We start from the raw sequence: 12,779 nt of genomic DNA, 5'->3' as shown, positions 1-12,779 counted from the left end.
TAAAAAAGAAATAGGAGGAGGAAGAGGAAGAGGAGGAGGAGATGGATATGGTGGTATGGTGGTATGGTGGTGGTGACGATGACGATAATAAAAAAAAGATGAAGAAAAAGAAAAAGGAGAAGAAGAAAAAGAAGCAGGAGGAGGAGGAGAAAGAAGAAGATGAAGTCCAGCAGTGTAAACTAAATAACTTGGATGTAAAATTATTTGGATGTATAGCGAGACTCAAAAATAAATTACTAAAACTGTATTTGAAATATTTTTGTGTTAACAAAAATATTTCTGAATTTTATTATTGACAAAAAAAGACATTGGTTTGATTTTAGTTCCGATTATAGAAGGGTTTCCATGATTTAAGGTTGATTTTGGTTCAAATTTTGGAAGGATTTTTATAGTTTAGGATCCATTATGGTTTTGATTCTGAAAGAATTTTCATAGTATAGGGTTGATTTTGGTTCTGATTTTGAAAAAGATTTTATGATTTAAGATTGATTTTGGTTTTAATTCTACAAGGGTTTCCATGGTTTAGGGTTGATTTTAATTTTGATTCTTAAAGAGTTAATGGTTAGAATGGAGAGAATGATATAAAAGGTAAGTTAGGAATTTTAAAAGAATTTCAATAGAGTCAATTCTAATTTAATAATTGGGTAGTATTGTCAAAGAAAATTAATCTTTTATGATTACAATGCTAGTTTTATTTTTTGTGGTTAATTTTATCAACATCAAAATTTTTAATGATTAGAAATAATTATTTACTCATGTACTAGTAGTGGTAATGTGTGTGAGTGAATATGTATTGTGCAAGACAAATAGGGGTGGCAGTGGGGCGGGTAGGGGCGGGTTTTTGCCCTACCCGACCCCGCCCCGCCGTCCTGTCACTCATATACTACCCGCCCCGTTACTACCCGCGGGTAGTAAACTGTAGTACCCTAACCCGCCCCTGCGGGTACCCGCCCCGCCCCTACCCGCCCCTGTAAAATTAAATAACATTTTAATTTTTACATATTCATATATAAATTAAGACAAAAACTAAAAATTCATGCATAAATTAAAATACAAACATAAGATTTATACAATGTTAATAACTTAAAATTAAAAAAAGCTAATGTTTGATCATTATAAATTTAACACTATTATAAAAAAATTACAACATTAATATAAAAGAGTATTCGATCTTTATTTTTGATCATTTTCCACCATTCTTGTCCTCAAAAGACAATGACAATCAAGGCATACTTTCCAATCCTTTCTTAAAGGATTCTTCTTACTCATCAAGAGGTATCATCACAATCTCAAAGCTCTCTTCATCTGACCTTAACTTGTCATAAAACTCCACCAGACCGAAAGTAAAGTCAGTGCATCTTTCATATGAACTCGATGAGAAATAAAGCGCAACCATCTTGCTCTTGAATTCAAAAATAGCTATTTGAATGAATGAATAAATATACACACAATCACATTTGGAAACTGCTAGATATGTTTTAGTTTACAAGTTAATTAATTAGTAGCTTACTTTATTTCCATAATAAGAAATCACAAAGTCACCAGAAGGAGATAGCAAGAGAGATTTCAAGGATTGATTCCTCTTAGCTTCCTCTTCAAGATTCTTCAATTCTTGAATCTTTGCTAATGTAAAAGTTGGAAGCACTTTGAAAACTTTACAAAGAAGCATTATAGCATAGGTAAGTATTAGATTGTAAATACTAGTATAAACTATAGAAGTACTAAATTTTTATTTTCTGTTGATCTAAAGCATGAATATGATAGCCTCATTCTCAATCTAACATATATAACTAGTTGCAACATGCCAACATCATGAAAAATACTAGAGCCGATAACAATTTAAAATGAAAAATAAAGAACTGCAATCAAACACATATAAACAAAATTGTAATTACAATGTCTCTTATTCTCATTCAAAATAAAAAATTAAAAAACTGCAATTAGACACATAAAAGCAAAATTACAATCACAATTCACAGAGTCTCAAATGCTCAATCAAAATGAAAAATGAAAAACTACCATCAGAGACACAAACAAATTACAATCAAACAGAGTAACTCTCGATCAACAAATTTACAACAAAATTCTCAATTAAACACATATAAACCCACTTCAGCACATACATTTACAAAATTGAATAAAAAATTGTAAAACTTACAGTCACAGACTCAGAGAGACAAAGAGAAGGGGCTCCAGTGACAGGCTCACATGCAACGGCGATGGCCAAGTTCACAGTGACGGTAACCAAGACATGAATCTGTGGAAGAACAAAAAAGAACTTAGATCTCACAATATGATGGAGAGGGAGAGAGAGAAAGTGCGCACGAAAGAACAAGAGCGAGAGGAACTTACGGTCTTATGGAGCTAAAAACTGAGCAGCGATGGCAGGCTGGAGCTTCGGGCTAAGCGGCGAGGAGCTGCGCGCTGAGCGGCGACGGCAAGAAGCTGCGCGCTGAGCGGTGACAGCGAGGAGCTGAGGCGACAACGAGGAGTGGGCAACGACGGCGAGGAGTGGGCAACGACGGTGAGGGAATGAGAGGCTGAGCAGCGACGGCAAGGGGGGTGAGGGACTGAGCAATGGTGAAGAAGATTATGGTGTCTGAAGGTGATGGAGGCACAGAGAGAAAAACCCTAATCCCTAAATATATATATATATGCACTGCGGGGCGGGTTTACCCTGACTCCGAACCCGCCCCGCCCCGCTCAACTACCCGCCCCGACATAAATCCGCCCCGCTCCGGGTCGGGTTTAAACCCGCCCCGATCGGGTTGGGGCGGGTCGGGTACCCGCGGGTTCGGGTACTCCTGCCACCCCTAAAGACAAAGACCAAAAAAAGCATAAAAAGACTTAAACTGAGTTAGATTCGGAAGGGATTAGTACTTGACCTATGCTGAACAATGAACATGCCAAAAGAGTTGGAGTTTTCAATTGGAATTTGTTTTGTATTGGAAAAAATAATTATTTCTACTAATGAATATTTAGAACACTAATAAAATTACTAATAAAAGAACAAAACTAATGTTATAAAGATAGATTTCATATGACAAAAACACTAAAATTTTAAAATTTTGTTAATTTTTTAAAAAATTAATAAAAATTCTTAAATTATCTTTATCATTTATCTTCAACCTCAGACATTATTGTTATCTTTTTTTTCTTTGGATTATGAAAGTTTAGGATTTAAGAAAAAAATATGATGATGATGTCTCAGGTTAAAGATAAAGAGTTGGGATAATTTAAAAAATTTAGTTTATTTTTTAATAAAGTCAATAAAAATTTAAGATTTTGATTTTTTTTATCACACAAAATCTATCTTTTATATGTATAAAGTTACTTTTGTTCTTTTATGAATAATTTAATCACCATTCTAAATATTTGAGTAAAAATAATTATTTTTTTATGTTGTATATTTATTTGTTAAAAAAATCTATTGATAGTGGAGGTATCTAATTATTGCTACCCCAAACGTGTTCTTAAATTATTTTTTATTGTGTTATTTCAATTTTGATGAATCAAAGTTGATATATCAATTTTTTATATAATAAAACAAATAATAAAGTAAATTTGTATCAAAATTTTTATAGTATTGTGTAACAGTAAATTGTATTGTTACTTATTGTAATAGAATTAATATGTATGAGTATTTTTCTATAAATATTCTTTGTCAATTTAATGGATATAATTAATTCATCTCATTTTTTATTTTTTATATTTCTCTTAAATAGAAAATTTCTTAAAATAGTTGGTTTCTTACTTATTTTGTTCTTTGTAAAGCAACAAAACTGAATAAAAAAAAATATTAAAAGTGTTACTATTATGTATATTTTAATAGGAATACTATGAGTAGTGATATGAAAATATAATTTAGATATAAAATTTAATGTTATTAATTATTCTTAAAATTATCTCTTTTGATAGATTAAAAATACTAATTATTCAGGAATTAAATGTTCAAAAAGTAATAGCAAATATGTGAGATTTAGATTTTTATTCTGTATTATTAATAGAAATATTAGTATTCAAGAGGTTTAATAAGAAATGAGGGAGATGTGCATACATCTTTTGTATTTTTATCCGCTTTTAAACTAATATTTTATAATTGAGTTGTATATTGATTTTGAATATACAAATATAGGTAGAAATAACTCTTACTAAAATAGAAATTGAAAAATATTATAATAAAATTTTACTTTCACATTTGATTAATCAACATAACAACACTCAAAGTTTACATGCAGTGAGACTTATTTATTGTTGTTATTATATAAAGTATGCTCTACACCAACTTCGTCTTAAGAATTATGTACATCAAAAATGTAGTGGTGGTGGTGGTGTTTACTTTTGTTAATTTAGGAGTATAAAGAATATGAACATCTTGAAATTGAAGGTGTAAAATTGGCTGGAGATTGAAAATGATGCTAGTGAGCAATATGTCACTACTACCTTTTAGACTTTTAGTAACATTTATATGTTAACATTTGTTAAAATGTTAGTAGTTATCATAAAATTAAATTTTAAGTAACATTTATACTCAAATGTTAGCAAATATATATTTTTTTTAAAAGTTACAAAAAGTGTTACCTATTCTATTCTCAGTTAGTTTTCAAAATCAAAACCACATCTCACTCTCACTCTCAGTGCTTTGAAACGTGAAATCTCGTCTCCATCCTCCTCAATTTCTTACTCTGCCTCTTCGATCTCTCCTCAAGATGGAAGCCACAATCGCGTGTTCTGCTCTGAAGTTTTGAATCCACCTTTTAATCCTCTTCAATCTCTTGCTCTGACTCTTCGATCTCTCTTCCGCCACTGTCATCGAAGCCTTCGTCACGCCATCGTCACTGTCAACATGAGTTCTCTACTCTAGGATCTGAATTGAAAACTCTTAAGGTACGTAGCACATAATCTATTGTTTTATGCTTGTGTTCTTGTGTCTAAAGTTAATCTCGTTAAATTGAATCCATGTCTTCTGAAAATTGTGCCTTTTGTTAGTCTCATGCTTCACTACTCATTTCAATCATTTTGAAAATGAAAAGGTTGATTTGATAGGTTCACAAGTCTTTCATGCTAGTTCTCTTACCTGATTGTGCCTTAAGCAATTCATCAACATCATGCAATGAAATTTCTTATTGCAGATCGAAAAAGAGAAACTTCAACAGCACAAGTAACTTCTCTTAGTTTTCGCTGAATTTGTTTATTCATTTGGCTTATCAATTATAGCTAAAAAATTATAGTTAATGAATTTTCATTGTTATGCCAATGAATGCATATGTTGTGTTTGATGAATGATAATAAATTCAAATTTTTTGAGTCCGATTTTTTTTAATAAAAGTTCTTTATTCTTTTGGAAGTGCATTTAAGGTGTTTGAAGAAATACCTCACAGAATTTTATGTTACTATATATCTTATATCTTAGAGAAATTTGGATATAGTACAATTTAAGAGAGTATGATTTGATAATATACAAAATAAAAATTTTCTTGAAGTCACCAAAAGTCTGATGCAATAATCTCTTTTGACAAAGTATTGAAAATATCAACTCAACTCCATTTTCATGTGAACAAAATTTTTTTTTTATGAACAGTTTTGTAATTGTTATTAGTTGGTGAATGACTGGAGAGTAGTACGATAAGATCATGGAACTAACATAAATTCACTAATTTTCTTCCTCTAATTGTCATTTATTTTGCAATAATCTTTGAAATGAAAATTTTTTCATTTTGCACTTGGTTATTCTTTATTTTGTTTGTTGAATGTAGTAACTCCACGTGTGGGGATCATCATGGGTTCTGATTCAGATCTTCCTATTATGAAGAGTGCTGCTGAGTTCTTGGAGATGTTTGATGTTCCTCATGAGGTCGAATTAATTAATTTCCTTTTTTTTTTACTTTGGTGCTGTATGAAGATATTTTTCTTTACCTATGTCTGCATCAAATTTCAGGTAAGAATAGTGTCAGCTCATCGAACTCCAGAACTAATGTTTTCTTATGCCTCCTCTGCTCATGAACGGGGCATACAAGTTATTATTGTTGGCGCTGGTGGCGCAGCTCACTTGCCCGGTAAGCTATTTCAATTGAAATTTATATAAATTTCTTATATAGATCAATTGTCTTTTGGCATTAATTAAGCTTTTTATATCTCAGGTATGGTTGCTGCTCTTACTCCCCTGCCTGTCGTAGGTGTTCCTGTGCGTGCTTCAACCCTAGATGGAATAGATTCACTCTTGTCAATTGTCCAGGTATATCTTTGTTAAATTATATCTTACCAACATTTCTATGCTCTTCATTATTTCTTTTTTATGCTTTCTAGTATTGCCTCTTGAAGATACAATAATAATATGTTATGTCATATTGCTTTGTTTTTAAAGCTTCTGATGAATATTTGTTAGTGCTAGTGAATGAAGATACATGTTTGTTTTAGAAAACAACCTTGTAATCCTTTTTTAGAAGCAATTTTTGAAGAGCATGAAGATTTTTAAAGGATGCAGTTCTTAGCGAGTTAAACAACTACTAGAAGCAGAATTGGTTGCTGAAAACCAGTGTAACTATGTAATTAAAGGCGCCTTTCATTTGCCACTTATTACCTGCTGAAATCGCCTTGCTAATACAATTTTTTTGTGTTTCCATTTCACCCCTTCGTCACATTCTGCCAGTTAGAAACAAATCCACTTGTCACATAATTCACATACTTTGTTTTGAGCAAGTAATCAAATGCAAGAAATGAATCTGGAAACCAGAATCTTTGCATAATGTACTCTAGCTGACTAATTGCTCTTTTTGGCCGTGCAGATGCCGAGAGGTGTCCCTGTCGCCAAGATCATATGGTTAAATTGGGTCAAGATCATATTATTTTTTCCCAAATTTTTGTAATTGTTATTTATTTTTTATTTGAAGAGTCAGTTAAGGTTTGAAGAGTTTTGAATTGGATAAACAAAGTAAAGGAGCACAGGATTGGATGAATTACCCTTATTAACATTGACTAACTTGCAGGTCACAATTATATTGGATCTGAACACTTGCTTCTTGGTCTCCTTCGTACCAAAAACAACCCTTGCCTTATTGGAGAACCTAGTGTTGGGAAGACAGCTATTGCTGAAGGTCTTGCCCAGAGTATTGCAAATGGGGATGTTCCTGAAACCACGGAGGGAAAGAAGGTAAGCAGGATTATTCTCTCTATAGAATGTAAATGGTGATCCGTTTTATAATTGATCATATGTTATACTTTCACTTGTGCTAGTTACTCATATATGCCTTTTCATTTCTACGCTATTAATCAGCCCTCTGTTCCGCATGATTTAGGTTATAACCCTTGATATGGGACTGCTTGTAGCTGGAACTAAATATCGTGGAGAATTTGAAGAGAGGATGAAGAAACTAATGGAGAAAATCAAACAGAGTAATGAGATAATACTATTTATTGATGAAGTCCACACTCTGATTGGAGCAGGAGAAGCTGAAGGGGCGATTGATGCTGCAAACATATTAAAACCAGCTCTTGCTAGAGGGAAATTACAGGTAGTCATTTTTCTTAACAAGTTGAAAAATGAGGCTACTTGGTTGTCTGACCTTGACAATAATTTGATATTTCAGATATTTCAGATACAATTAGCATAGAAATTAAACTGTCATTTCTTACAATAATAGTAATTTTGAAGCTGAAAATGGTGCTAGGGCATGCACGTTAAAATCTGCAATGGGAAGGTAATAGAAGTGGCGGCTTCAGAGAAAGGGTTTTATATTGTTGGAAAACAATCTCTACAAAGTCACACTTTGGTTGATCTTCTGCAAGAGCTAAGTCGAGGTTTTGCTAATGTATGTAGTTTTCTGGTTACTAATCATGAACTTGTTGCTGTAATGGAACATATTCATATTTTAAGTTTTAACGTTTTCTATATTCTGTGTTGGTTGTTCTGTAAATTTTAAACAAGCATAATTTTGAAATTCAAGTTTTCTATTGAAATCTTTTTAAATAATTTTCTAATTGGTGCAGGCATATGAATCTTTAATGAAAGCTTTCTCTGAAGTCTGAACATAACAAGGTAATATTTATACCAACTGATTTTATTTTTTCTTTTAAATAAAAAAGATTTTTCCTTTTTCTTTTCCTAACAATTTATCTCGTTCAGTTTGGCAATCTTCCATATGGATTCCAAGCAAATACCTGGCTTGTCCCTCCATCTGTTGTCGAGTCACCTTCAAACTTTCCTGCCCTTCTTGCTGAAGACGAAAGCTGGGGTGGTAATGGTGGTGGCCAAGGTAGAAATGGTGAATATGAGCTTAGACAATGGGCTTTAGATTTGCAGTATTGGCTTCTTTTCCCTGCAAAACCGAAGAGGAGAGAGTGGTTAGAGATAGAAAAGCTTTCCTGCTGCACAGTTGATTTGTTGATACCTCGATAATCAAATTCTCCAAGTTCAATTCTGCATGAAGAGCGCGTAGGAGACTTGTCAGTTGTTGTCAAATGCGATATTCGCAATGGAAATAGAGTTTAAGTGCTATAAGTATTTTTTTTCTCATTTTATTTGCATCAGGAAGCAAACTTGTACAATGATTATTGATTAATAAAAGAGTCTATAAAAATTTTATTTTGTGAATTTAATGAAATATTTTATGTTATAGTAATTAATTTTAGTATATTTATATTTGTATAATATAAAATAAAAAATAGTATAATATAACTAAAAAAATATTACTAAAGATTTTTTGTAACATTTTTTAAATGTTACAAAAAATATCTACAGTAAAATTTTTCTAAGTGTTACAAAAAATATCTATGGTAACATTTTTCTAAATGTTACATAAAATATCTATTGTAATATTTTTTAAGTATTACAAAAAATATCTATGGTAACATTTTTTTAAGTGTTACAAAAACTATCTATTGTAACATTTCTTTAAGTGTTACCAAGAAATATCTATTGTGACATTTCTCAAAATATTACTATAGAATATTTTTTGTAACATTTTTACTAAATGTTATTAAATCTTTAGAAAAATGTTAGTAAAATTCTTTAGTAACATAGGGTATATTTAACACTTGTTAAAATATTACTAATATACATAGGTAACATTTTAATATAATTTGGTAACATTTTTTAAATGTTAGTAAAAGTCAATTATGTAGTAGTGTGTCTTGGATAAAAGAGATCAAAATGCATTGCATAATGATGTTGATGATTCTTTAAGTGAGGAGGATATTTCAAACATATTGGTCTTTACCTTTGAATTTTCTAAGATATTAAATTTGGATAATTTTAGCATCTATGATAATGAGTTAGTTATTAGAGGAAAGCTTATCATTAAAGAAGTTGTTATTGCAAAGTAAGGGCATACAATAAAAAATTAGTAAATTACATCATCAAAGAATCATCATCAGCCACTTATTTCTACATTTGTCAACAATTTGCTTGATCTTGTTAGTGATTTATTAGAATATCATATGGATAAAATAAGTTCTTTTCGAAAGTAAGAAAATATAATAAATCTCATACTTGAACTCAATTGAGACTTTTTCGAAACTACTTTAAACTATATTATAGTATGATGAGAAATAAAAAGTTAGATTACAAAAATATATTATGGACTTTAGGATATGTTTGGTTTTGATCTAAGACACACGAGATAGAAATATGATGTGATAAAATGTGTTGGGTATAAAAACAAAGACACGAAAGGACAAAAATTTGTGTCTTAGGACAAAATGATACATATTTTATGTTGTTGGGGGTGGGGAAAAGACGAGAAACAAGGATACAAACACAAACATAATCAAATATTGTGGACTATGTCATCACTGTTCTTCGTAATTCATAATTTACCCTTTTTCAATCTATTTCTCTATCATTTTCTCTTTAGTACTTCCTTTTTTTGTCCTTTTCCTCTGTTACTTTACCTCTTCCTCATCCTTCCTATCACTTAACTCTTCCTCTACTCCTTGACTTCTTCTCTTCTACCTCTTCTTCTTTCATTTTTTCACTCTTCTGTTTATCGTTCTTTCTCTCTTGCATTTGAAGGCAACATTGAAAATAGAGGTGATTAGATTAAAGAAAAATTCTATGGTCTAAATTTAGGAGACATCCAAACATATGGATACTTACGTGTTTGTGTCTGGTGCACTACATGTGGAGGGAATACAGTTGTGACTAGTGCACCAATTTGAGAAAAAGGCTGACAACTTCAGGTCGTTACAGAGGCTGCCGGTTAGACGATATGGTAATTAATTTGGTAATGCAACATTGTTAATGGAACGGTTAAATTTAAATTTTTTTGTGATATTGGGCTAATAAGCTACAATCATTGATTGTGAATTGCGTAAAAAAAATTTTGTTTAACTTTTTTAGAAAATGCAGATTGCTTGTAAGAAGTAGGTAGTCTATTTGAGTCTTTTTCTAAATAATTTTTATTTGAGATGTTATTTAAATGAGACCTTAATGCTTGTATATTAATTAGTCGGGATAGTAAGAAGTAACAAATTGAGAGATATTAAAAAGTGTATCTATTCTTTTTCAACTATATTAAAAATTATTGACCACCTAGATAATAAAATAATAGTTAAAACTAATTTTTTTTTTAGAAAAGAAATAGTTCAGTGTTTTATTGTTAATAACATTATGGTGTTCATACGAAGATCAAGATCTTTCAAAGTGAGAGATTAAACTATTATTCATGATTAAGCATATAATTTCACATATATGTTAGTTTGGTATGATGATTCAAATTTCAATAGAATCCTATTATTTATTTCACTAAATAATCATTGAATAATTTGTGGAAGATACATAGGGAGATTTAACAATTTACATGGGACAAATGGATAAAAATATTATATTATACTATATAACAGAAATGTTGGGGTTTAGGGTTATGTACAGGCTTTAGTATGTATTCTATCTAGTTTATAGTTATAATTTAGTCTAATAAAGTTATGGTAATGTTAAAAATCAAGGTTTAGGGTTAAAACCTACACTTAAGCATTTAATACGTAATTAAGGGTTGAAACATACACTAAGCATATGGGGTTAGTTACCTTGGGACCTAGTAGCTAGAAAGATTGAAAATTAGTAATTTTATTTGAGACTCTTAAATTTGATCAACTTAATAAATATATTGTTCTCTATGCTATATGCAATTTCAAAAAATTATAAGAAAATGAAGCTACATTTTTACTAATAGTTACAATAACTTTGGTTTAGTGATGAGTGTTGAGTTTAGTGACTATTAATTAATCAAAGATGGGTCATGCATTGGTATCATTAAAATTTAAAATTGATGGAGCAGATTAGCATCAAAGACAATGTGGGTCTCAATTTTAACAAAAAACTAAGGTGGATAAACAAATATGAAGAAAGACTCGTGGCTAGGGAAGGACAGGAACTAATGAATGATTCAGTAAAACACTTCTTTGGAGGACCATGTCCATATATATAAATATTAGTAAACTGTATACAAAACAGTTCACTCATAATTAAGGGTATTTGATAGAACGTGTAGATAGATCCATTTGGAATGAAATGAAACAATTTGGTAGGTTATCATCTTATCATACACCTTTTATGTATATCTTCAAATTTTGTATTATATATTATACCCAATAAAACAAAAATATAGCTTCTGGGAAGCTAAATTCAAAGCTATTACTTTTTTTTCCCTATTAGAAAAAAATTGGGGGTTAATCACAATGATGTATAAGCACGCTGAACATAAGTGAATAAATGCATGCTAATAAGTAAAAATGTTTTTAGTGTTAAGCTAATAAGAAAGATATATGGAACTATTAACATTATGTTTGAGGGAAATGGGAAGGAAAAAAACACAAAATTTTCTCAAAAGTAATTATTTGGGATGTTGAACAGTCAGGGAGATGATGAATGCATGAACGATCGGATTTCTGCTAGTACAGAAATTCACAAATATAATCGCATTGTAAGTATAGTTTCTAAGCCAACAGAGAATCCTTTCGTGCAAAAGTTTTGGTTGTCACAATAACAAACCCAGTAAAATTTATAACCGAAGTATTCAAACCTCGGGTCGTCTTCTCAAGGAATTGCAGGGAGGTGTATTTATTATTGGTTATGGGTTTTTATCTTTTTGGGGTTTTTGAATAAGGAAACAAGTGATTTAAATGACAGGAAAAATAAATTAATAATTATAAAGAGAACTCTTGGTAAGGTATGAGAACTGGAAATCCTATCCTAGTTATCCTTATCAGGTGTGATGAGAATTGAATTCTGCCCCCACTTAGTTAACCCTTACTAAATAAAGGTAAGTCAAGTGGACTAATTAACTTGATTCCTCAGTCCTAGTCAACTCCTGTGGAAAGACTAGCTTTAGAGGGATCCAAATTAATCAACAATTCACAAATCTCAATCAAACGCTGAGTCTGATAACTCAAGTGTTACCAATTATTTAACCAAAGCCAAAAGAAAAAAATAAATCATAAATTAAATTGCAAGCATCAAAAATAGAATAAGACAATCATTAATCTAAAATACCTCAAATTGCATTAATAAAAGAAATCAAATCTAACATAAAAATTCATAAATTAAATTGGCAACATAAGTAATTAACAAACAAAAGCATTAGAGTATCTAAAAGTAGAAGAGAAATAAAGTAAAAGAACATTGAACCTGAGAAGAAGTTGAAATCCTAATCCTAAAACCTAAGAGAGAGGAGAGAGCCTCTCTCTCTAGAAAACTACATCTAAAAACCTAAAATTGTGTAATTGAAAGTATGATATCATGAATGAATAGATTCCCCCACTTTATAGCCTCTAATATGTGTTTT

The 12,779-nt window shown here is 30.8% G+C and overlaps 1 long non-coding RNA gene across 1 annotated transcript; it reads right to left on the bottom strand.

The window, feature by feature from the left end:
* Positions 1-1,064: 1,064 nt before the first annotated feature.
* Positions 1,065-2,628, bottom strand: LOC112750819 (uncharacterized). The gene is made up of 4 exons (XR_011872299.1): positions 2,353-2,628; positions 2,159-2,257; positions 1,511-1,653; positions 1,065-1,419 (listed from the first exon to the last, which is right to left on the bottom strand). It is a non-coding gene; the product is annotated as an uncharacterized lncRNA (long non-coding RNA).
* Positions 2,629-12,779: the final 10,151 nt, after the last annotated feature.

This window comes from Arachis hypogaea, chromosome 15 (genome assembly GCF_003086295.3).
Source record: "Arachis hypogaea cultivar Tifrunner chromosome 15, arahy.Tifrunner.gnm2.J5K5, whole genome shotgun sequence".
NCBI classification, from domain to species: Eukaryota; Viridiplantae; Streptophyta; class Magnoliopsida; order Fabales; family Fabaceae; genus Arachis; species Arachis hypogaea.
This window is presented reverse-complemented; position numbering and strand designations above follow the sequence as displayed.